At 45.0% G+C, this 22,365-nt stretch overlaps 1 protein-coding gene and 2 long non-coding RNA genes across 3 annotated transcripts in view; 2 read left to right on the top strand and 1 right to left on the bottom strand.

Annotated features, from left to right (window-relative positions):
* Positions 1–22,365, top strand: part of ACER3 (alkaline ceramidase 3) — a 64,941-nt gene that overhangs the window by 2,616 nt on the left and 39,960 nt on the right.
* Positions 1–22,365, bottom strand: part of LOC310640110 — a 111,311-nt gene that overhangs the window by 62,706 nt on the left and 26,240 nt on the right. The window lies entirely within an intron of this gene.
* On the top strand, positions 16,813–19,734 carry LOC310640103. Its single transcript, XR_014492459.1, has 3 exons — positions 16,813–17,459; positions 17,619–18,186; positions 18,316–19,734. It is a non-coding gene; the product is annotated as an uncharacterized lncRNA (long non-coding RNA).

Below are 22,365 nucleotides of genomic sequence, written 5' to 3'. Positions count from 1 at the left end.
CCACAGAATCGGCCCGCCGGAGCAGCCCCAACTCCTTCACCCCCAACAGGCCCTCATCCCGGAGCCTCCCGCTGCTGGAAACCGGCGGCAGCATAGCAGGGCTTGTGAAAAGCGGGGCGGGCACCAACTAAGGGCAAGCAGGGAAGACCGCTCCTGCTCGAAAGACAGGATTCGGGGGCCGGTGAGCCGCTCGCGCAGGGCTCTCCCAGGGCTGGCAGGCTGAATGGGGACCGGCCTCTCACTCTCCGCACTAGAGCAGCACCCGCGGAGGCGGCCCGACTTTCTCTTCCAGAAAGCAAGCTGAAACGGAGCAAGGGAGATTGCAGCAGCGCGAGATCGGCCGATTTGTGTTCCTGGCAATCTCCCTCGCTCGGTTTCAGCTTCCCTTGCTGCAAGAGAAAGCAAGCTGAAACAGAACGAGGGAGATTGCAGCAGCGCGAGATCGGCCGATTTGTGTTCCTGGCAATCTCCCTCGCTCGGTTTCAGCTTCCCTTGCTGCAAGAGAAAGCAAGCTGAAACAGAACGAGGGAGATTGCAGCAGCGCGAGATCGGCCGATTTGTGTTCCTGGCAATCTCCCTCGCTCGGTTTCAGCTTCCCTTGCTGCAAGAGAAAGCAAGCTGAAACGGAGCGAGGGAGATTGCAGCAGCGTGAGATCGGCGTTTTTCAGCACGCGCCGATTCGTGCTCCTGGCAATCTCCCTCGCTTTCCACTTGCGGAGGTCGGGGCTGGCCATACGGATGAGCTGGCGATTCCATACGGCCGGCCCCAACCTCCGCCAATGGGCTCCAGTCAGCGGAGGTCAGGGCCACCTGTACGGAGTTGCCAACAGTTGGGGGGGAGGGAGTCGGGCGCGTTTTCCCCTCCACACCCGCATTCTGATGGCTTCACCTGCCCTGGCGCGCATCAGGAAAACAAATGTGGGCCTCGATTCCCACCTGCTGCCAAAGGATGAATCCTCAGGGAGGGCGCGCGCCGTCTGGCCGCTTTGTTTTCCCCTTTGCATTGCACATCGGGAAGAGGAGAGGGGGAAATCTCTCAAGCCCCGGGAGGGAGGCAATGTGAGGGCCGTGAGGGGTATCGCAAGCTCGCGGGGCGGGGGAAGAAAGGAAGATGGACGCGAGTGGACGCAAACACCTACCTGCCGAGGGAGTGGATGGCTCTGTCCCCTTCAGGCTCACGCTTGTTTCTGGGGGGAGGACAACATGGTTGCTGCACAATGAGTCCCAGGGGAGGGCGGGGTCTCACTCTGCACCTGCGCTCTTCGCGCGGCCTGGTAGGTTCCTGCAGCAGCATGTTTTCCGGCAGCAAGTAAGCTAGGAAGGAGCAAGGGGGAGGTGGGGGGGAGGAAGGTGACATCGTGTACCACCAGCCACGTGCTCGCGTACCACCGGTGGTACGCGTACCACCGGTTGAAAAGCCCTGGACTAGATGACCTCCCAGGTCCCTTCCAGCTCTATTCTATTTGCCTTACGCAGATTCCGATGTGAACATGGGACACCCCACGTGAGTCAGGAACGTGTCTCATGGGATAACACGCGCTGCGTATTTTAAACTCACTAAAGATAATGTTTGTTAGTTTACGGTGAGCAAATCATAATCCAGAGAGCTGGCTCCACTTACAGTTTACCAAAACATTTCTAATTACCCAATTTTTCTATTATTGTCCTCGTCTCTGTTGCTGCCCTTGCTGTGCCTGTCTCCCATTGATGTCATAAAGGAAACGCTGGGGTAGGATTCTGCTCCTTTGGAGAACACCACATTTTGTGGACATTAGGAGAGGGAAATTTCATATACTGTGTTGATGCATATAGAAAACTCCCCTTTCACATCCAAGGTAGTTCTCCATACTTCCAATCGATGGTCCCGCGTTTTCTCCTCAGCTAGGCCTTTTACTTGGCACAGAAACCACAGAAGCAAGTGATCCAATGCTTTTTCATAGACCAGGGGTCTTCAAACTTGGCCCCATCGTACCTTGTGGACTTCAACTCCCAGAATTCCTGATCCAGCATGGGGGAACTATGGCCCCATCGTGACTTGTGGACTTCAACTCCCAGTGGGCTAATGCCTCCTTAAGTAACACCAGCTGCCTGCAATTAGTGCAGGTTCGCATCCCACCAGGCTCAAGGTTGACTCAGCCTTCCATCCTTCCGAGGTAGGTAAAATGAGGACCCAGATTGTTGGGGGCAATAAGCTGACTTTGTAATAATGCCGCTTGGGGGGTGGGGTGAAAGCCCTAATAAGCAGGTATATACATAGAATGAAGGCTATTGCTAAGCACATTGATTTGTGCTTAGATTGTAAGCCGCCCTGAGTCTTCGGAGAAGGGCGGGATATAAATGGGATTAAAAAAAAAAACAACTCCCAGAATTCCTGATCCAGCATGGAATTATGCCTCCTTCATGACTTATGGACTTCAGTTCCCAGAATTCCTGAGCCAGCATGGAGGAACTATGGCCCCATTGTGACGTGTGGACTTCAACTCCCAGAATTCCTGATCCAGCATGGAACTATGGCTCCTTCATGACTTGTGGACTTCAACTCCCAGAATTCCTGAGCCAGCATGGAGGAACTGTGGCCCCATTGTGACTTGTGGACTTCAACTCCCAGAATTCCTTAGCCAGCGTGGGGGAACTATGACCCCATCCCCGTGGAAGTTTCTTCCTCCTGTTTCTGCTTTGTGCAGAGTACACGTTTGTTAGTACACTCAGATGAGCGTTGGTGGAGCACCAATTTTAGGGATCCCCTCCAGGCACAGAGGTGGAGCGCGCAAGGGCCGAGACGATTTCTCTCACGGTTGCCGATTGCGGCGATCAAAGCCTCCGAACAAATTCCACAAACCATAATCTCGATGAAGATCTCAAGTATTTATGGGGCAACCCGGTTCGTACATGTGCAAGCTTACGTTGTCCCGAAGGGAGGTCATCGAATCAGCATGCGTACGGTCGGGACAGAGAACAACTTGTGGGAATCCGAAGTTGGCGTGGAGAACCACCCGCCTTGTTACTTTAATAAAGTTGCGTAATTGTTAAGGACTATTTTTTTAAAAAAATACCGGGAGCCAGTTTGGACTAGCGATTAAAGTGCTGGATCCTGCTTTAGACATAATGGGAAGCCAACTGGGTAACTTTGGGCTGGTCCCTTCCTCTTAAGCCTAGGAATAGGGGGGCAGTGGCAAAACGCTCTCTGGGAAAGAAAGAAAAAAATAAAAAAAAACGTCAAGAAAACCGCCTGGGCTTGTCTGTGCTGCCAGGCTTGACAACGCACCTGTGCAAAAGTAGCTTCAGGGCGCAGGTACCCGTCGTGATTTTTGAACTGCCTTGCAGTATTAAGATGTTAGATAAACAGCAAATATATTGAAAGAGAGTGATCGCAGAGATCGAAAGAGGTTTGGCATGTAACGTCTCGTGCACACCATTCCAGCACTTATTGCTTGTTGTTGTTGTTACTATTTTTAAGCTCAATTACAGCTGGAGTGGGCTGTTGCAACCTGTGCAGGCTTTTTCAAAAAAAACCAACAACAAACGTGGCAGCTGTCAGCCAAATATGTACAGTAGCGGCCAAAATTGTGGAAACCTTTTGGAGGGGAAAGCGTACAGTAGAAAATGCCGCCTTTGGTTAAGTTTCCACCCATTTTTCTTCTAATTTCTTTATGACTGTGGCCTTGTTCACTTAAATCAGGGGTCTTCAAACTTGGCCCTTTTATGACTTGTGGACTTCAACTCCCAGAATTCCTCAGCCAGGCATGCCTGGCTGAGGAATTCTGGGAGTTGAAGTCCACAAGTCATAAAAGGGCCAAGTTTGAAGACCCTTGACTTAAATATTGCTATTTTACATCGCTTTCTGGGCGACCGGTCAACTCTTTGCACCGTTCCTTTAATTTTATGACGTTTTGCAAGCTCACTAAATGAAAGAAACACACACAAAAAACCCCCAACCGACTTCATAGTGATCACATAACACACTGACAAATGTCCTCCTCTCGGCTTCAATCCATGACATCAATAACCGAATCCTACTGCGATCTGATTGGCTCATTGCCAAAACAAGATGATACCCGATTGGCTCTCCAAACGCTCATGCTCATTGGCTACAATCAGGTGAAGGAAAGCTACCTGAGATCAACCTAAGCAAGTTGTGCTTCCTTTTTCTGCTTATTTGGCCACACCTTTTCATAGAATACAGTACAGATTAATTGAACAAACTTTGTTGCATTACATTCTTGATTAAATTACCTTCCCGTTGATATATAATTTTATGGTCCTACTCCAAAAATAAAAGTGGTGTTATTAGCCATCAACCCTCAAAAATACACTAATAATAATAATTAATAATAATAATGATAATAATAATAATAATAATAATAATAATAATAATAATAATAATAATAATAATAATAATAATAATAATAAGTTGGAAGGGACCTTGGAGGTCGTCTAGTCCAGCCCCTTGCTCAGGCAGGAAACCCTATACCATATCGGACAAATGGCTGTCTAGTCTCTTCTTAAAAACTTCCAGCATTGGAGCATTCACTACTTCTGGTGGCAGGCTGTTCCGCTGGTTAATTGTTCCAACTGTCAGGAAGTTTCTCCTTAGTTCCAGGTTGCTTCTCTCCTTGATTCGTTTCCATCCATTGCTTCTTTTTCCTGCCTACCCCCAACTCTTCTTTGGGGCAGCCCCTCAAATACTGAAACACTGTCATCATGTCACCCCTCGTCCTTCTCTTCATTAAACTCCCCAAGAGGTTTCCACAATTTTGGCCACTACTGTAGTCCCATTTGGAATTGGATTATCTCTGAGTGAGACTCAGCCTGGAATTACAGGCGTAAGCAAGCTGTTATGTGCCCATTTTCTGTTTTTCAGTTCGAAGATAGAAATGACTTGCTTATGCCATGCAGGGAGCTGAGCTCAAACGCCCTTAAAGACCCATCAAAAAGAAAGTCGGTTTTGCATAGTGGTTCAGTTGCTGGCCTACAAACTAGGAAACAGCCTTCGCCCAGGTTCGCCTGGTGCGCCAGTTGCGGCCCTATCTAGACCAGGAGGCTTTGCGCACGGTTACTCATGCGCTCGTGACCTCTCGTTTGGACTACTGCAACGCTCTCTACATGGGGCTGCCCTTGAGGACCACTCGGAGGCTCCAACTGGTACAGAATGCAGCCGCGAGAGTTGTGTTAGGAGTTTCCCGATACTCCCATGTTACACCCTTGCTCCGCGAGCTGCATTGGCTCCCAGTTGTCTTCTGTGTGAGATTCAAGGTGCTGGTAATGACCTACAAAGCCTTTCATGGCATGGGTCCGGAATACCTCAGGGAGCACCTGCGGCCGGCATCAACTTCCCTCCGCCCAGTGCGCTCCCACAGAGAGGGTCTCCTCAGGGTGCCACCGGTCAAAGAATGTCGATTGGTGGCCCCCAGGGGGAGGGCGTTCTCTGTGGGCACGCCGGATTTATGGAACCATCTTCCGGTTGAGCTCCGGATGGCGCCCGACCTTCGCTCCTTCTGGCGCGATCTAAAGACCTACCTGTTTGAACAAGCCGGCCTGGCCTGATGGGTGATGGGTTTGGGTTTTATTGCTTTTTATGTATTTTAACTTATTGTTATAGTTTTTGGGCATCTTGTTTAATCTCTTTTAATTTTTATATTCTTGTCTTTTAACATGTATTGCCCTGTTCACCGCCCTGAGTCCTTCGGGAGAAGGGCGGTATACAAATAAAATTATTATTATTATTATTATTATTATTATTATTATTATTATTATTATTATTATTATTATTATTATTATTATTATTATTGTCTCACGTTAGATGTCAACGCTGCCAACATCGGACATTCTTGCTTTGACAACAGATGGAAATGCAGCCATTTTCCCTCTGTTGCTTTTAGAGTTAGGTGATGCTGGGAGGGGGAATGTGGTCATAACAATAATAACTCAGCCGTGGGAACCCAAGGTCATCGGGCCCAGAGTTGAGAGAGTTTTGCCGGGCTGGAGAGCTGGGGAGAAAGCCCGGTGCTTCAAGCTAATTGGGGAATGTGATTTATGACTTGTGTACTGGAGGAGGGAATTGTGCTTTGCTACTTTGTGCCCAGGGGAAGGGAATTCAGTTTTTGGCTTCGACTATGTAGTGCCGATACTATGTTTCTTGAATAAAAAATTGTTTAAGGTAATGCCTCGAAGTTCTTTTGAAGAGTTTCACCTCTCGGAACCATGACATTAGGTCTGAAAAACTGGCTGGGTGACTTTGGCCCAATCACCAGGAGACTGTGCGTTCTAGTGCCACCTTAGGTATAAGAGCCAGCTGAGCGACTTTGCTCCTATCACCAGGCAATGGAGAGTTCTAGTCCCGTCTTCGGCATGAAAAGCTGGCTGGGAGATTTTAACAAAGAGAGGACCAACCTAGAATTAAGGAGAAATTTCCTGACAGCGAGAACAGTAAACCAATGAAATGGCTTCCTCCAGAAGCTGTGGGTGCTCCAAGACTGGAGGTGTTTAAGAAGAGATGGGACTGCCGTTTATCCGAAACGGTACAGGGTTTCCTGCCTGAGCAGGGGGTTGGACTAGAAGACCTCCAAGGTCTCTTCCAATTCTGTATTCTGTAAATAGGTAGGATTATGATTTGTCTGGAAATGAACTTGGTCCCCTTTGCTAGATTGTCCCATGAGTTTAGTGTAGCTAACTATTAGAACTTAATGTTTAATTTTTTTTCCCCAACTTGTCCAGGAATCATGGACTCATCATTGTTCTAAAAATCCCAGGTTTGGAGGTCAGGAATATAATAGCAATAGCACTTGCACTTATATACCGCTTTACAGTGCTTTACAGCCCTCTCTAAATGATTTACAGGGTCAGCATAATTGCCCCCAACAATCTGGGTCCTCATTTTACTGACCTCAGAATGAGGGAAGGCTGAGTCAACCTTGAGCCGGTCAGGATCGAACTGCTGGCAATGAGCAGTGAATTAGCCTGCAATCCTGCATACTAACCACTGCGTCACCACAGCTATGAACATTTGCATCACTTGTAGACTCTTTTCCCCGAATCCAGAAATGAAAAAGTCCCAACTCTTTTTCATGATAGTGAAATTTTGTAAAGTCTCTGCATTTCAGAATCAGGACTCACAAGATGGTTATTTTTTTTCCTTCTTCTTAATTTGTAATGGGAAACTGGAGGTTTTCAAAAACAGGCAGGACAGAATTGTTTTTGTTAGGAATGAAAGATCCCAATTATGATAAAGAGGGTATTTAATATTACATGTATTAACAGCAGCGAGAATTATGTATGCCCAATACTGGAAAAATGAGAGTTTACCAACTGAAGAAATGCTTATCAAGAAAATACTAGACTGGGCAGAAATTGGATAGATTAACCTTAGAGATTAAAGAAAAAGAGCATTTAGTCTACTATAGAACCTGGAATAAATTTTATCAATGGCTAGAGAGAAAGAAATGTGATACTTATTTTTTTTATCTTATTTTACTAAGAAAAATATAGATTGAAAATTTAACATAGTTTACTTTATTTGGCTATATCTATTATTGTTATCAAGGGATGCAGTGGCTCAGTGGGTTAGGACGCTGAGCTTGTCGATCAGAAGGTCGGCAGTTTGGCGGGTCGAATCCCGAGTGCCCCGTAGCAGAGTGAGCGCCTGTTACTCATCCCAGCTTCTGCCAACCTAGCAGTTCGAAAGCACGCAAAAAATGCAAGTAGAAAACCAGGGACCACTATGGTGGGAAGGTAACAGCGTTCCGTGCGCCTTTGGCGTCTAGTCATGCCAGCCACATGACCACGGAGACGTCCTCGGACAAGCGCTGGCTCTTCGGCTTTGAAACAGAGATGAGCACCGGCCCCTAGAGTCGGAAACGAGTAGCACGCATGTGCGGGGGAACCTTTACCTTTACCTTTATTATTGTTATCAATCATTATTCTTACTACTTCTATTGATGTATATCAACCCAGACAATATGCTATTTGCTAAATACTGAATGTAATTGGGGGAAACCCCCAACCCCTCCCCCAACTTTCCTGCTATCCCAACCCCGCACCCTATCCTTTCATTTTCCTCCCCACCCTTATAAAAACCAATAAAATTTACATTAAAGAACAAAACCAAACAGGCAGGACAGCCGTTTGACTGGAATAGTGCAAGGCTCCTCCTAGCCCTAGTGATTCTACGATCACCTGAGAAGTTAGCTAACACCTTTGTGAAACAGATCATGGGCAAAGTGAGGCATGTACCGTTAGGTAAAGGTTCTCCCGCACACGCGTGCTACTCGTTTCCGACTCTAGGGGCCGGTGCTCAACTCCGTTTCAAAGCCGAAGAGCCAGCGCTTGTCCGAGGACGTCTCTGTGGTCATGTGGCCGGCATGACTAGACGCCAAAGGCGCACGGAACGCTGTTACCTTCCCACCAGAGTGGTCCCTATTTTTCTACTTGCATTTTTTTACGTGCTTTTGAACTGCTAGGTTGGCAGAAGCTGGGACGAGTAACAGGCGCTCACTGTGTTACGCGGCACTCGGGATTTGACCCGCCAAACTGCCGACCTTCTGATCGACCAGCTCAGCGTCCTAACCCACTGAGCCACGGCGTTACTTTTTCAGAGCTAAGCTGCAATTGGCTTAAAGCAGACCTGTCAAACACAAGGCCCGGCAGCCGGATCCGGCCCGCGAAGTGGTTTCATGTGGCCCGTGAAGCCATCCTGGAAACAGTGAGGGAACGGCCCCCGCTGCCTTGGCCCTGGCCCAGAGACCCTCAGATCTGTCCCACTCCTGCCCAGGCCCCCATAGGCACCCTTGATGCCAACGATGTAGAGCTGGCCACGCCCACCCAGTAGGCCACACCCACCCTGGCCATACCCACCCGGCCCCCTGAGGGCAACTGCAATGCTGATGCGGCCCTCAATGAAATTGAGTTTGACACCCCTGGCTTAAAGTGACAAGGCCACTAGGCTTAGCATGTGTATCCACCCCATATCTCAAGAAGAGAAGGCCCTTTAACTCTCAGCTCCGGCCTGATCAGACCTGTTGCCCAGATCTTCTGCCTTTTCCAGAAAAGTTTGTGCTTCTGACCCAGGTTTAATCCAAAGACTGTTTTCTTGAAATTAATAACCTTCCTGCATTTTGCTGGAGGCAGAAAGCTAGTTGCCAGAGACAACTGGAAACAAGGATCTTACTTATAAGACAAAGCTTAAAAGGTAGGCTTAAAACTAAACATCAAAAAGATACATATATTTGATTCCAATTAAGTATTAATCTAATCAGTTGACACGTTTCATCCCGAGGATAGGGCAGGGGAACTTGCTGTTCTCTAAATTTGTTGAATTTTATTTACTACAGTCCTTTGAATGCACCATAATTTAGAACAGAATAGAGTAGAAATAGAGTAAAAATAGAATAGAATAGAATAGAATAATAGAATAGAATAGAATAGAATAGAATAGAATCCCCCCACTCAAGCAGGAGAATCTATAACATTTCAGACAAGTGACTGTCTAGTCTCTTCTTAAAACTCTCCAGCGATGGAGGGACCACGATTTCTGGTGGCAAGCTGTTACACTGGTTAATTGTCCTCACTGTGAGGAAGTTTCTCCTTAATTCCAGGTTGTTTCTCTCTTTGGTCAGCTTCCAACCATTGTTTCTCGTCCTTCCCACTGGTGCTTTGGTGAATAACGTGACCCCCCTCGTCTTTGTGGCAGCCCCTCAAATACTGGGATATTGAGTGAGGCAATGCATACATTAGAGGACCTTCATTGACAAAATTACTAAATTAACTCACAAAGGCTTGATATGACTGTTCATAAAACCATTTTAGTATATGTATGTGTGTATATATATATATATATATATATATATATATATATATATATATATATATATATATATATGTATGTATGTATGTTTAAGTATTTGTCAAGGTTTTTTTGAATGGACCTTGCTAATTAACTCTTTCATTCCTGTTTTGGCCCGACTCAGGGCTTATCCACAGGACATAGTCAACTTATGACAGCTCATTATTTGTGCAAATTATTCAAATTGCTAATAAAGAATTTGGGAGGCTAAGATGATCATTTCGAACTCTTTATGTTCTCATCAGTTAGTCATACCCTTTATCTATATATATATATATATACACACACACATACATATATATATATATACATACACATACAAACATACACATACACATATTATATATATGTATGTATGTATGTATGTATATATATATAGTATAATATAAATGTTCTTCCCTTGCTTCCTTTCTCTGTGATCGTTCCTTCCTTGATAATGTATTATTTTGAAGGGATGGATATCCACAGATTTCATTTATTAATTCCTAATCTGAAGTTAAATTCCAAAATGACTTCCGTTATGACTTTCTGGATCCAATTCTTCCATGTGATTTTATTGCCCAACACACACAGTATAGGAGACTGTGTGTTCTAATCCCGCCTTAGGCATGAAAGCCATCTGGGTGACTTTAGGCTAATCGCTAGGAGCCTACAAACCTGGCCCTTTTATGACTCGGGGGCATCAACTCCCAGAATTCCTCAGCCGGGCACGCTGGCTGAGGAATTCTGGGAGTTGAAGTCCACTCCTCTTAAAGTCTATATCAGGGGTCTTCAAACCTGGCCCTGTTATGACTTGTGGACTTCAACTCCCAGAATTCCTCAGCCAGCATTGCCTGGCGGGGGCAATTCTGGAAGTTGAAGTCCACAAGTCATAAAAGGGCCAAGTTTGAAGACCCCTGTTCTAGTCCCACCTCAGGCATGAAAGCAGCTGGGTGACTTTGGGCCAATCACCAAGAGACAGTGAGTTCTAGTCCCGCTGGCTGGGTGACTTTGGGCCACTTGTCTGGAGATGGAGAGTTCTAGTCCCGCCTTAGGCATGAAAGCCTGCTGAGTGATTTTGGGCTGTCAGTCACTCTTTCTCAGCCCAACTTACTTTACCAGATAGTTGTTCTGGGGTATTTCTCCATGGAGGAAGGAGTCTTACCTATGTTCACTGCCTATAAAGGCAGGAGATAAAGGCAATATATAGAGAAACAAATACTGTAGCATTAATACTTGTGGTTCAACTAGACTAGGTTGGACTTTTAATGAGTAGTCATTTCGGTACTTGAACATTTGGGCATGGCCTGGTGTGACCTTTTATACCCTTGTGTTGAAAAAGCAGAAGGATGTCAGTTTTTCTTTTCTTTTTGTACTCTTTTTTTTTTTGCTCTACACCCATCTATCTGCCTGAGAATTACGGTACATCACAGGTCTTAATGACATGTCCTGTGGATCTTCTATGCCACCGAGTAACCTTCAGAAAGGGAAGTTCTCACATAGCTTTGGCAGGTTCACAGACCATAAGGGTTTTTGCATCTCTGGAAATAAGACCTGAGGTTTTTCATGTGCTCATATCTTTATACAAAAAGCTAGCATAGTTCATGCATAGGTAATCCAAAAGGTCCTAAGTGGACTTTGCATCTTTTTTAGAGTAGAGTAGAGTAGAGTAGAATAGAATAGAATAGAATAGAATAGAATAGAATAGAATAGAATAGAATAGAATAGAGAATAGAATAGAATAGAATAGAATAGAATAGAATAGAATAGAATAGAATAGAATAGAATAGAATAGAATAGAATAGAGGAGAGAATAGAGAATAGAATAGAATAGAATAGAATAGAATAGAATAGAATAGAATAGAATAGAATAGAATAGAATATAGGAGAGAATAGAGAATAGAATAGAATAGAATAGAATAGAATAGAATAGAATAGAATAGAATAGAATAGAATAGAATAGAATAGAATAGAATAGAATAGAATAGAATGGAATAGAATGGAATAGAATATAGGAGAGAATAGAGAATAGAATAGAATAGAATAGAATAGAATAGAATATAGAATAGAATAGAATAGAATAGAATAGAATAGAATAGAATAGAATAGAATAGAATAGAATAGAATCTGGAAGGGACCTTGGAGGTCTTCTAGTCCAGCCCCCTGCTCAAGCAGGAGAACCTATACCATCTCAAACAGGTGATTGTCTAGTCTCTTCTTTAAAATCTCCAATGATGGAGCACCCACGATTTCTGGGGGTAGCTCTGACTTTAGCTCTGCAGATAGTCCTCAACTTACAACCATTTGTTTATTGGCTGTTCAAAGTTACAACAGCATTGAAAAAAAAATTGACTTAATAGCTTTTCAAACTTAATGAACCATTGCAGCATTCCTGTGTTCACGTAATCAAAATTCAGACACTTGGCCGTTGGCACGTATTTATGGATGTCCTGGTATCACGTGATCCCTTTTTACGACCTTCTGACAAGCAAAAGTCAACGGGAAAAGCCAGATTTGCTTAACAACTGTGTTACCAAGAACTGCAGTGATTCACTTAACAACAGTGGGAAGAAAGGTCATAAAATGTGGCAAAAACTCCCTTGACAACTGTCTCACCTAGCAACAGAAAATTTGGGCTCAGTTTTGGTCATATGTCACTTAATAGGGTTATGACTTTCTGAATCCATAGAAATGGGAAAACACGTGCAAAACATGCATGTGTGTGTGTGTGTGTGTACACACGGTGACTCAGTGGGTTAGGACGCTGAGCTTGTCAATCAGGCGGGTGGAATCCTGAGTGCCGAGTAACAGAGTGAGCGCCTGTTACTCGTCCCAGCTTCTGCCAACCTAGCAGTTCGAAAGACGTAAAAATGCAAGTAGAAAAATAGGGACCACTATGGTGGGAAGGTAACAGCGTTCCGTGCGCCTTTGGCGTCTAGTCATGCTGGCCACATGACCACGGAGACGTCCTCGGACAAGCACTGGCTCTTCGGCTTTGAAACGGAGATGAGCACCAGCCCCTAGAGTCGGAAACGACTAGCACGCATGTGTGGGGGAACCTTTATCTTTACCTTATATATATATATATATATATATATATGGATCCTTGGTTTCTCTGGTTTTTCCCCGCGTAGAACTAAAGGTGTAGGCGCAACGTTTCGACGGAATCCCATCCGTCATCATCAGGCTTTAGCTTCCTCCTTCTGGGAAAAGCATGTGGCTGTTTGTTCCTCCCAGAAGAAGGAAGCTAAAGCCTGATGATGACGGATGGGATTCCGTCGAAACGTTGCGCCTACACCTTTACTTCTACGCGGGGAAAAACCCGAGAAACCAAGGATCCACATACAGGCACCCGCGAAAACCTCAGAAAACATATATATATATATATATATATATATATATATATATATATATATATATATATATATATATATATATATATATATATATAAATGTTAAATGTTTGTTAAGCATTCAGAATACACTTGCTTCATCCCAGACACGGGACAAATCTTATTTCCTGTTTCAGCCTAGCCCAAGGCCATCCACAGGCAGTAGCCACAGCAGTGGCAGCTCATATTTGTGTAAATTTTTTTTTTGCTTGCTAACAAAGAATAAAGGGAGACCGATATGATCATTTCAAACTTATTTGTTCTCATCAGTCAGCCATACACTTCTGAGATTCGAACCTGGGCCGACTGCGTCTTAAGCAGTTGTTTTAACCCCTAGGCCACAGGCTCTCTCTCTCTCTGTTTTATACACACACACACACACACACACACACACACACATATATATACACACATACATACACATATACATATATACATACACACACATATATAGATACAGACATATATATGTTAAATGCTTGTTAACTATTTTAGATTACCTTGCTAGGCCCCAAACATGGGACAAATCTTTATTTCCTGTTTCGGCCTAACCGAAGGCCATCGACAGGCAGTAGTCACAACAGTGACAGCTCATATTTGTGTAAATTTTTTTTTTAGATTGCTAACAAAGAATTAAAGGGAGACTGATATACATTTCAAACTTATTTGTTTTCATCAGTACACATACACATATATACATATACACACACATACACACACACACAGACACTGAAACGTGGTAGCAGCATTTGAGAGATGGAATTAGGAACCATATTTATTTATTTATTTATTTATTTATTTATTATTGGGACTTGTATGCCGCCCTATCTCTCCGAAGGACTCAGGGCAGCTAACAACAATAAAACACAATAATACAAATGTTAAAAAAAAGATTAAACTAACCAGCCCCAGTGATAAAATATTAAAAACATTTTTTTAAAAAAAAAAAACCCTATCGTCAGTCCAGGTCAGCCTGATGGAAAAGAAATGTTTTGAGGTCGCGGCGAAAGGACCAGAGATCCGGGGCCATCCGGAGCTCAAGGGGGAGTTGGTTCCACAGGGCCGGCGTTCCCACAGAGAAGGCTCTTCCCCTGGGGGTCACCAGCCGACATTGTCTGGCCGACGGCACCCTGAGGAGGCTTTCCCGGGCGATGGGAAGTTCTTCCTGGCAGCAGACGGTCCTGCAAATATCCCGGGCCTAAACCCTGAGAAAGCCAAGATATTTTTTGAGAAAGCCAAGATATTTTTGCCTTTATTTTTCCTGAGATACGGTTTGGTTTGCAATTTTGCTTCTCTCATGATTCAGTCCTTTTTTTTTTTAAAACATGTGAACTATGCCAAATATAGACTTGAGCGTTCTGAGAAATGATTGCAGCCCTGAGTTTCGCTATTTGCTAATCCCATTTTCAGTTTTCATTGTGTAATTTTTAATTGGCAAAATTAGGGAGTTACGGTCAGTCAAGAATGAGCGCTATACGGTAGTGGCCAAAATTGTGGGAACCTTTTGGGAAAAGTGTATTTTTGAGGGTTGATGGCTAACAACAACATTTTTTTTGAGGGGAGTAGTACCATAAAATCAAAATATCAATGGAAAGATAATTTAATCAATAATGTAATGCAGCAAAGTTTCTTCAACTGTCTTCAAATAAGCAGATAAAGGAAGCACAACTTGCTTAGGTTGATCTCAGGTAGCTTTCCTTCCTCTGATGGTAGCCAATGAGCATGAGTGTTTAGAGAGCCAATCAGGGTTCATCTTGTTTTGGCAATGAGCCAATCAGATCGCAGTAGGATCCGGTTATGGATGTCGTGTCTCGAAGCCGAGAGGAGGACATTTGCCAGTGTGTTATGTGAGGTGGCTATCAAGTTGGTTGGATTTTCTGTGTTCTTTCGTTTAGCGAGCTTGTAAAACGTCGTAAAATTAAAAGAACGGTGCAAAGAGTCGACCGGTCGCCCAGAAAGCGATGTAAAATAGCATTATTAAGTAAACAAGGCCACAGTTATAAAGAAATTAGAAGAACAAAAAATTGGTGGAAACTTAAACCAAAGGCCGCATTCCTTGCTGTACTCTTTTCCCAAAAGGTTTCCACAATTTTGGCCACGGCTGTATATTTTACATTCGACTGCTGAACCTAAAGTGCATTAGCAAGATAGATAAGATGACCTTTGTCGTGATTTTGTCCTGGGAGCACCCGGCCTCGCGCTAAAAATAAGATTCTGTTGCCTGCTGTCAAAAGAAAGCACATATCTACACATACGCATGCATAACACACGTATACGCATGCCAGATACGTAAGTGCGTGCATACATACACGCACACGCAACACCTACACTAGTCCAGTTGCCTTTTTGAAAAAGCACCTTTGGAACAACTAAGAGCTGGATGATTGAGAACCTCGGTAAACATTTATTGGGGAATGATATTACACTGTGACAGCGTTGTTGTTGTTGTTAGTTGCGAAGTCGTGTCCGACCCATTGCAACCCTATGGACAATGTTCCTCCAGGCCTTCCTGTCCTCTACCATCTTCTGGAGTCCATTGAAGCTCACACCTACTGCTTCAGTGGCTCCATCCAGCCACCTCATTCTCTGCCATCCCCTTCTTCTCTTGCCCTCCACCTTTCCCAGCATTAGGCTCTTCTCCAGTGAGTCCTTCCTTCTCCTTAGGTGGCCAAAGTATTTGAGTTTCACCTTCAGGATTTGGCCTTCTAAAGAGCAGTTGGGGTTGATCTCCTCTTGGACTGACCGGTTTGATCGCCTTGCAGTCCAAGGGACTCGCAGGAATCTTCTCCAGCACCATAGTTCAAAGGCTTCAATTCTTTGGCGCTCAGCCTTTCTTATGGTCCAACTTTCACTGCCATACTGTGACAGCGTAGCAGTGCTTAATTCCCCATCTTGTTAAGTCTGCCTGCAAACTGCTCTTCCTGCCGTTCCTCAGAACCACAGATTAGGCTGGGTGGGTGTAGATGCTTTTGTGTGTGTGTGTGTGTGTGTGTGTGTGTGTGTGAAAATGTGATAAGCAACGTATCCCCCCCCTTCATGTGCCTCCTCTCCTTTCTCTCAAGCAATGCTAAGTGTCTCCCTACTTCTGACCACGGTGCAAACAGGATAACAGAGTTGGAAGGGAACTTGAAGGTCATCTAGTCCAACCCCCTGCTCAGGCAGGAAACCCTATACCATTTCAGGCAAATCGCCGTCCAGTCTGTTCTTAAAAACCTCCAGTGATGGAGCATCCACAACTACTGGAGACAAGAAGTTCCACTGGTTAATTGTTCCAACTGTCAGGAAATTCCACCTTAGTTCCAGGTTGCTTCTCTCCTTGGTTAGTTTCCATCCGTTGCTTCTTGTCCTGCCTTCGGGTGCTTTGGAGGATAGCTTGACTCCCTCTTCTTTGGGGCAGCCCCTGAGATACTGGAGCGCTGCTATCATGTCACCCCTCGTCCTTCTTTTGCCTAGACTTATTCATGGTCTGAAGATGAGATGAAGGCAATCTCACGGGACGGGGCAGGGGAAAAAAAAGTTTTGCCATGGTGTGCTTCAAAGGCACACCATAGCAAAACTTTTTTTTTCCTCTGCCCCGTCCCGTTGAGATTGCCTTCATTGCTTCGAAGGCAACCAGGGAAGGCTCCTAAAACCAGGCTGGAAATCCAGAATGTCAGTTGCTGGCTGTGGGAAACAAAAGAGTCAGACTTCATTTCTCCACGGAGATCAGCAAACACTTGAGAGTACTCTGAGGAAGTCACTGCCAGCATATTTGAAGGGGCTGACAGTATGTCTGGAATTAAGTCCTTCCCTCCCCTCTTGTCATTCTTGTCGATATCTTGTGATCCATCACAGCAGCGAAAGAACAACGGTAACGAAATCCTCAAATTAGTTTGCATTGGCCTGTGAAGAATGGTTAACACCCTGTTCTCAGAGGTTCTTATGGCATAAATATCACTTGGGAGGTAATCCAACAGTGGTGTGGTGTCGTTGTGCATATGAGGGCACAAAAATCAAAGGCAGGCCCTTGTCTGCATCATTGGGTCCTCCATTTGTTACTCCCTGACCTCTTTTAAGCCTTTCCCCCTTTCATCCAAAATCCCTAGATTTAGTGCTTTGTGTGTGTTGCGTGTGAATACAGGTAGTCCTTGCTTAATGACCGATGGCTTAGCAATAGCGCTTAGACTGATAAACCACTTCATAGTGCTTTTACAGCCCTCTCTAAGAGGTTTTCAGAGTCAGCATCGTGCCCCTCCCCCCCCAACAATCGGGTCCTCATTTTATTGACCTTGGGAGGGAGGGGGAGAGAGAGAGAGAAATAAATAAATAAATAAATAGCAATAGCACTTATATACTACTTCATAGTGCTTTTATAGCCCTCTCTAAGCAATTTACAGAATCAGCCTATTTGCCCCCCCCCCAACAATCAGGTCCTCATTTTCTTGACCTTGGAAGGGAGGGAGGGAGGGAGGGAGAGAGAGACAGAGAAAGAAGAAAGAAAGAAAGAAAGAAAGAAAGAAAGAAAGAAAGAAAGAAAGAAAGAAAAAGAAAGAAAGAAAGAGAAAAATAGCACTTATGTACCACTTCATAGTGCTTTTACAGCCCTCTCTAAACGGTTTACAGAGTCAGCATCTTCCCCCCCCCCCGCCAACAATCAGGTCTTCATTTTATTGACCTTGGAAGGGAGGAAGGGAGGGACTGAGGGAGAGAGAGAGAGAGAGAGAAAGGGAAAGAAAGAAAGAAAAAGAAAAGAAAGAGAAAGAAAAAGAAATAGCATTTATATACCACTTCATAGTGCTTTTACAGCCCTCTCTAAACGGTTTACAGAGTCAGCATCTTTCCCCCCCCCCCACAACAATCCGGGTCCTCATTTTACCGACCTTGGAAGGAGGGAAGGCTGAGTCCACCTTGAGCTGGTCAGGATCGAACTCCTGGCAGTGGGCAGAGTTAGCCTGCAATACTGCATCCTAACCACTGCACCACCAGGGCTTAGCAATCGTTTAAGGCAGGGGTCTTCAAACTCAGCCCTTTTATGACTTGTGGACTTCAACTCCCAGAATTCCTCAGCCAGGCACACTGGCTGAGGAATTCTGGGAATTGAAGTCCACAAGTCATAAAAGGGCCGAGTTTGAAGACCCCTGGTTTAAGGTTACAACAGAGCCCCCCCCCCAAAGTGACTTAACAACCTGGAATCAAAACGAGGCACCATGTTTAATGTGTGATATGCATCTAGGTCTTCATCTAATGGACCCCCCATTGTAGTGGACCCCAGTGGACGGAGGACCCCATTCTTGGAATGGATGCAGTGTGCAATGGATGGAGAGTCCGTGGGCTGCCTCTTGGAGCGACAAAAGAATTTCTGTTTTTAGAGAGCTGAGGATGCCTCTTTCCTTCACACTCTTATCTCTGCAATACCAACAGGCACCCAACCGTCTGCCGCAACTGTGCAAATAGAATAGAATATTCTTCATTGGCCCAAGTGTGTTTGGACACACAAGGAATTTGCCTCCGGTGCAGAAGCTTATACATGTATAAGCAACTAGTGATAAGTCAGGATCATAATCCTAAGATACCATCATCGTAAATCTTGAAATAACAACACTCGGTGACAGTCATAGGATACTTAATTAAAAGCAGTCAACATAAATCATAAGATACAAACAACAATTGGGTATGTCTAGTTTAATGAAAAGAAGGACTAGGGGTGACGTGATGACAGTGTTTCAGTATCTGAGGGGCTGCCCCAAAGAAGAGGGAGTCAAGCTATTCTCCAAAGCTCCTGAAGGCAGGAGAAGAAGCCACGGATGGAAACGAATCAAGGAGAGAAGCAACCTGGAACTAAGGAGAAATTTCCTGACCGAACAATTAATCAAAGGAACACCAGACGTTCTGAATGCTCCAACACTGGAGTTTTCCCAAGAAGAGACTGGACAGCCATTTGTCTGAAATGGGATAGGGTTTCCTGCCTAAGCAGGGGGCTGGACTAGATGACCTCCAAGGTCCCTTCCAACTCTGCTATTCTGTTCTGTTATAGATCGGAGCAGAGTAAAGCATCCTATCTGAAGCTAAGGAAACAGGTAATAGGAAAGGTGAGGAGGATAATAGTAATACAGCCTTACTAGGTGGTTTGACATCCCAGAGGCATGAGACAGTGTGGTGGGAAGTAGTTGTTTAGCAGAGTGATGTCACTGGGGGGGGAGAGGGGGTTTGGGAACGGGAACTATCTTTGTGTCTTAATTGTTTTAGCATGCAAAGCTACACAGCGACGATCTGAGGGGATGAGCTGAAAGAGGATGTGAAGGGTCTGTTGATATTATCTCAGCCCTCTTTCTGGTTCGTATAATATAGTAATAGTAATAACAACATAACATCCCGGACGTAACAATTGCCAATAAGAAAGACGAAAAAGTCTGGATAATGGACGTGGCAGTGCCTGGAGACAGCAGAATAGACGAGAAAGAACTGGAGAAGATAACAAAATACAAAGACCTACAAATAGACATAGAAAGACTGTGGCAAAGGCAAGCAAGGGTAGTGCCAATAGTAATAGGCGCCTTGGGTGCAATCCCAAAACAGCTGGAGCACCACTTGGACACTGTTGGCACTGACAAATTCGCCATTAGTCAATTGCGAAAGGCAGCCTTGCTAGGAACTGCTTCCCTCCTGCGACGATATCTATAATACCATCCAACATCCACATCTGCCTATCCCGGGTCCTTGGTAAGGAGTCGATAGGTAGACAGAAATGCCAAATCCAGTCTGAACGTCTGGCTGACTGTGCGATGATCAATCATATAAAGTTGGAAGGGACCTTGGAGGTCATCTAGTCCAACCCCCTGCTCAGGCAGAAAACCCTATACCAGTGATGGCAAACCTTTTAGAGACTGTGTGCCCAAACTGCAACCCAAAACCCACTTATGTATCATCAGTTGCTGGGTGGGCGTGGCCCGTGGGGTGGGTGTGGCCCGTGGGGTGGGCGTGGCCCATGGGGTGGGCGTGGCCCATTGGGCGTGCCTGCGGTGATAACGGCAGACTGGGTGGGGCTAAAAAGTTCAATCAAACAATTCCAACTTTGCGAGAACTTTTTTTTCCCCGCGAGAAGTTTTATTTTTATTTTAATCCCATTTATATCCCGCCCTTCTTCTCCGAAGACTCAGGGCGGCTTACAATCTAAGCACAAATCAAATGTGCTTAGCAGTAGCCTTCATTCTATGTATATGCCTGCTTATTAGGGCTTTCACACACACCCCAAGCGGCATTATTACAAAGTCAGCTTATTGCCCCCCAACAATTGATTGAACTTTTTTTTTTTTTTTTTGCACACGGCGGCCGAGGCCTAAAGCAAAAAGATTTTGTAAAACCCAGCTGAGGGCCTAGGACTGGGGCGACGGCGTGCGTGCCCACAGAGAGGGCTCTGCGTACCACCTGTGGCACCCGTGCCATAGGTTCGCTACCACGGCCCTGTGTCATTTCAGACAAATGGCTGTCCAGTCTCTTAAAAATTTCCAGTGTTTTGAATATAAGCCCTCAGTGGAAGGCAGGCTGGTTGTAATAGTTTTTTTTTTCCCCTGCAGTTCTAACTATCCGCCGAAGTCTTTGTCTGTTGTTTGTTTGCTGTGCCAAAATGGACAATTACAGAGGTGCAAATGACAGACTCAGTAATTCCTCTGTAGAACTGAATCAGCAGTTCCTTGGGCGATCTGAGCTTTTCTGTGTTAGTGTGGAAAAAAATGGCCTTCTTGTGCTTTTTTTTTTTTGGATGACATTTTTGATGTTAAGTGGCCATTTTACCGTAAGTCTTTGAGATATTTAAGTCAAGTAAGTCCCCATTGAGATAATTCGGATTTCTGCTGTCTTCGTTGTCAGGCAAAACAAAGAATGCGCACCCATTGAAAAATGACTGTAGGACTAAAAGCAGTTCTGGTGTACACATTTTTTGTCAAAGGTGTCAGCGTAAAGCCGACAGCGAAAAGAGGGAGAGAAATAGAATCCTTAGCATCTTAACCGAGGTTTTGCTTTTAAAGTGCTTGTTCTGGAATTGAAAGGCAAATGCATAATTCTCGACTTATGACCGTTTTTCACACTGACAACCATTGCAGCATCTCCACGGCCACACGATCAAAATTCGGACACTTGGCAACTCGGCTCCTATTTTATGACAGTTGCAGTGTCCCTTTTGCAACCTTCTGACAAAGTCAACGGGGGAGCCACACTCACTTAACAACTGTGGCAAGGAAGGTCGTAAAACTAGGCAAAATTCACTTAACGACCGTCCTGCCTAGCAATGGAAATTGCGCGCTCAGTTGTGACCTTAATTCGAGGATTACTTGAAGCGCTCGCTAGAATCTGAAGTGTAACCTGCCTACAAAGAGAATTCTAGAATTAACAAAACGCTAGATAAGTTCACATCCAAGAAGCTAACCCTTCTGCTTTCTCAGTTTTAGAATATTTATGGCTTTATACCAGGGGTAGGCAACCTTGGCTCTTTTATGACTCGTGGACTTCAACTCCCAGAATTCCTCAGCCAGCATGGGGGAACTATGGCCCCTTCATGACTTGTGGATTTCAACTCCCAGAATTCCTGAGCCAGCATGGGGGAACTATGGCCCCTTCATGACTAGTGGACTTCAACTCCCTGAATTCCTCAGCCAGCATGGGGAAAACTTTGGCCCCCTCATGACTCATGGACTTCAACTCCCAGAATTCCTGAGCCAGCATGGGGGAGCTATGGCCCCTTCATGACTTGTGGACTTCAACTCCCAGAATTCCTCAGCCAGCATGGGGGAACTATGGCTCCTTCATGACTCGCGGACTTCAACTCCCAGAATTCCTCAGCCTGCGTGGGGAAAACTTTGGCCCCCTCATGACTCATGGACTTCAACTCCCAGAATTCCTCAGCCAGCATGGCTCAGTTTGGAAACCTCTCCCTTTCCCCTCAGCATGGCTGGCTCAGGAATTGTGGGAGTTGAAGTCCACGAGTCATAAAAGAGCCGAGGTTGCTTTGTACGGTTGATAAGACTCAAAAACTGGATTTAATCTTGCCATCTGAAGTTGAAAGCCAGCGTATTTTGAAACGAGATCAGTATTTTACAGCCAGACTGATTATTACTATATTTTGCTCAAGCTGTAGGTTGTGAATTTGTTAGCAATTCTATCCAGAACACCCAGCGATGATAT

Source organism: Vipera ursinii (assembly GCF_947247035.1).
Source record: "Vipera ursinii genome assembly, chromosome: 4".
Classification (NCBI taxonomy): domain Eukaryota; kingdom Metazoa; phylum Chordata; class Lepidosauria; order Squamata; family Viperidae; genus Vipera; species Vipera ursinii.
This window is presented reverse-complemented; position numbering and strand designations above follow the sequence as displayed.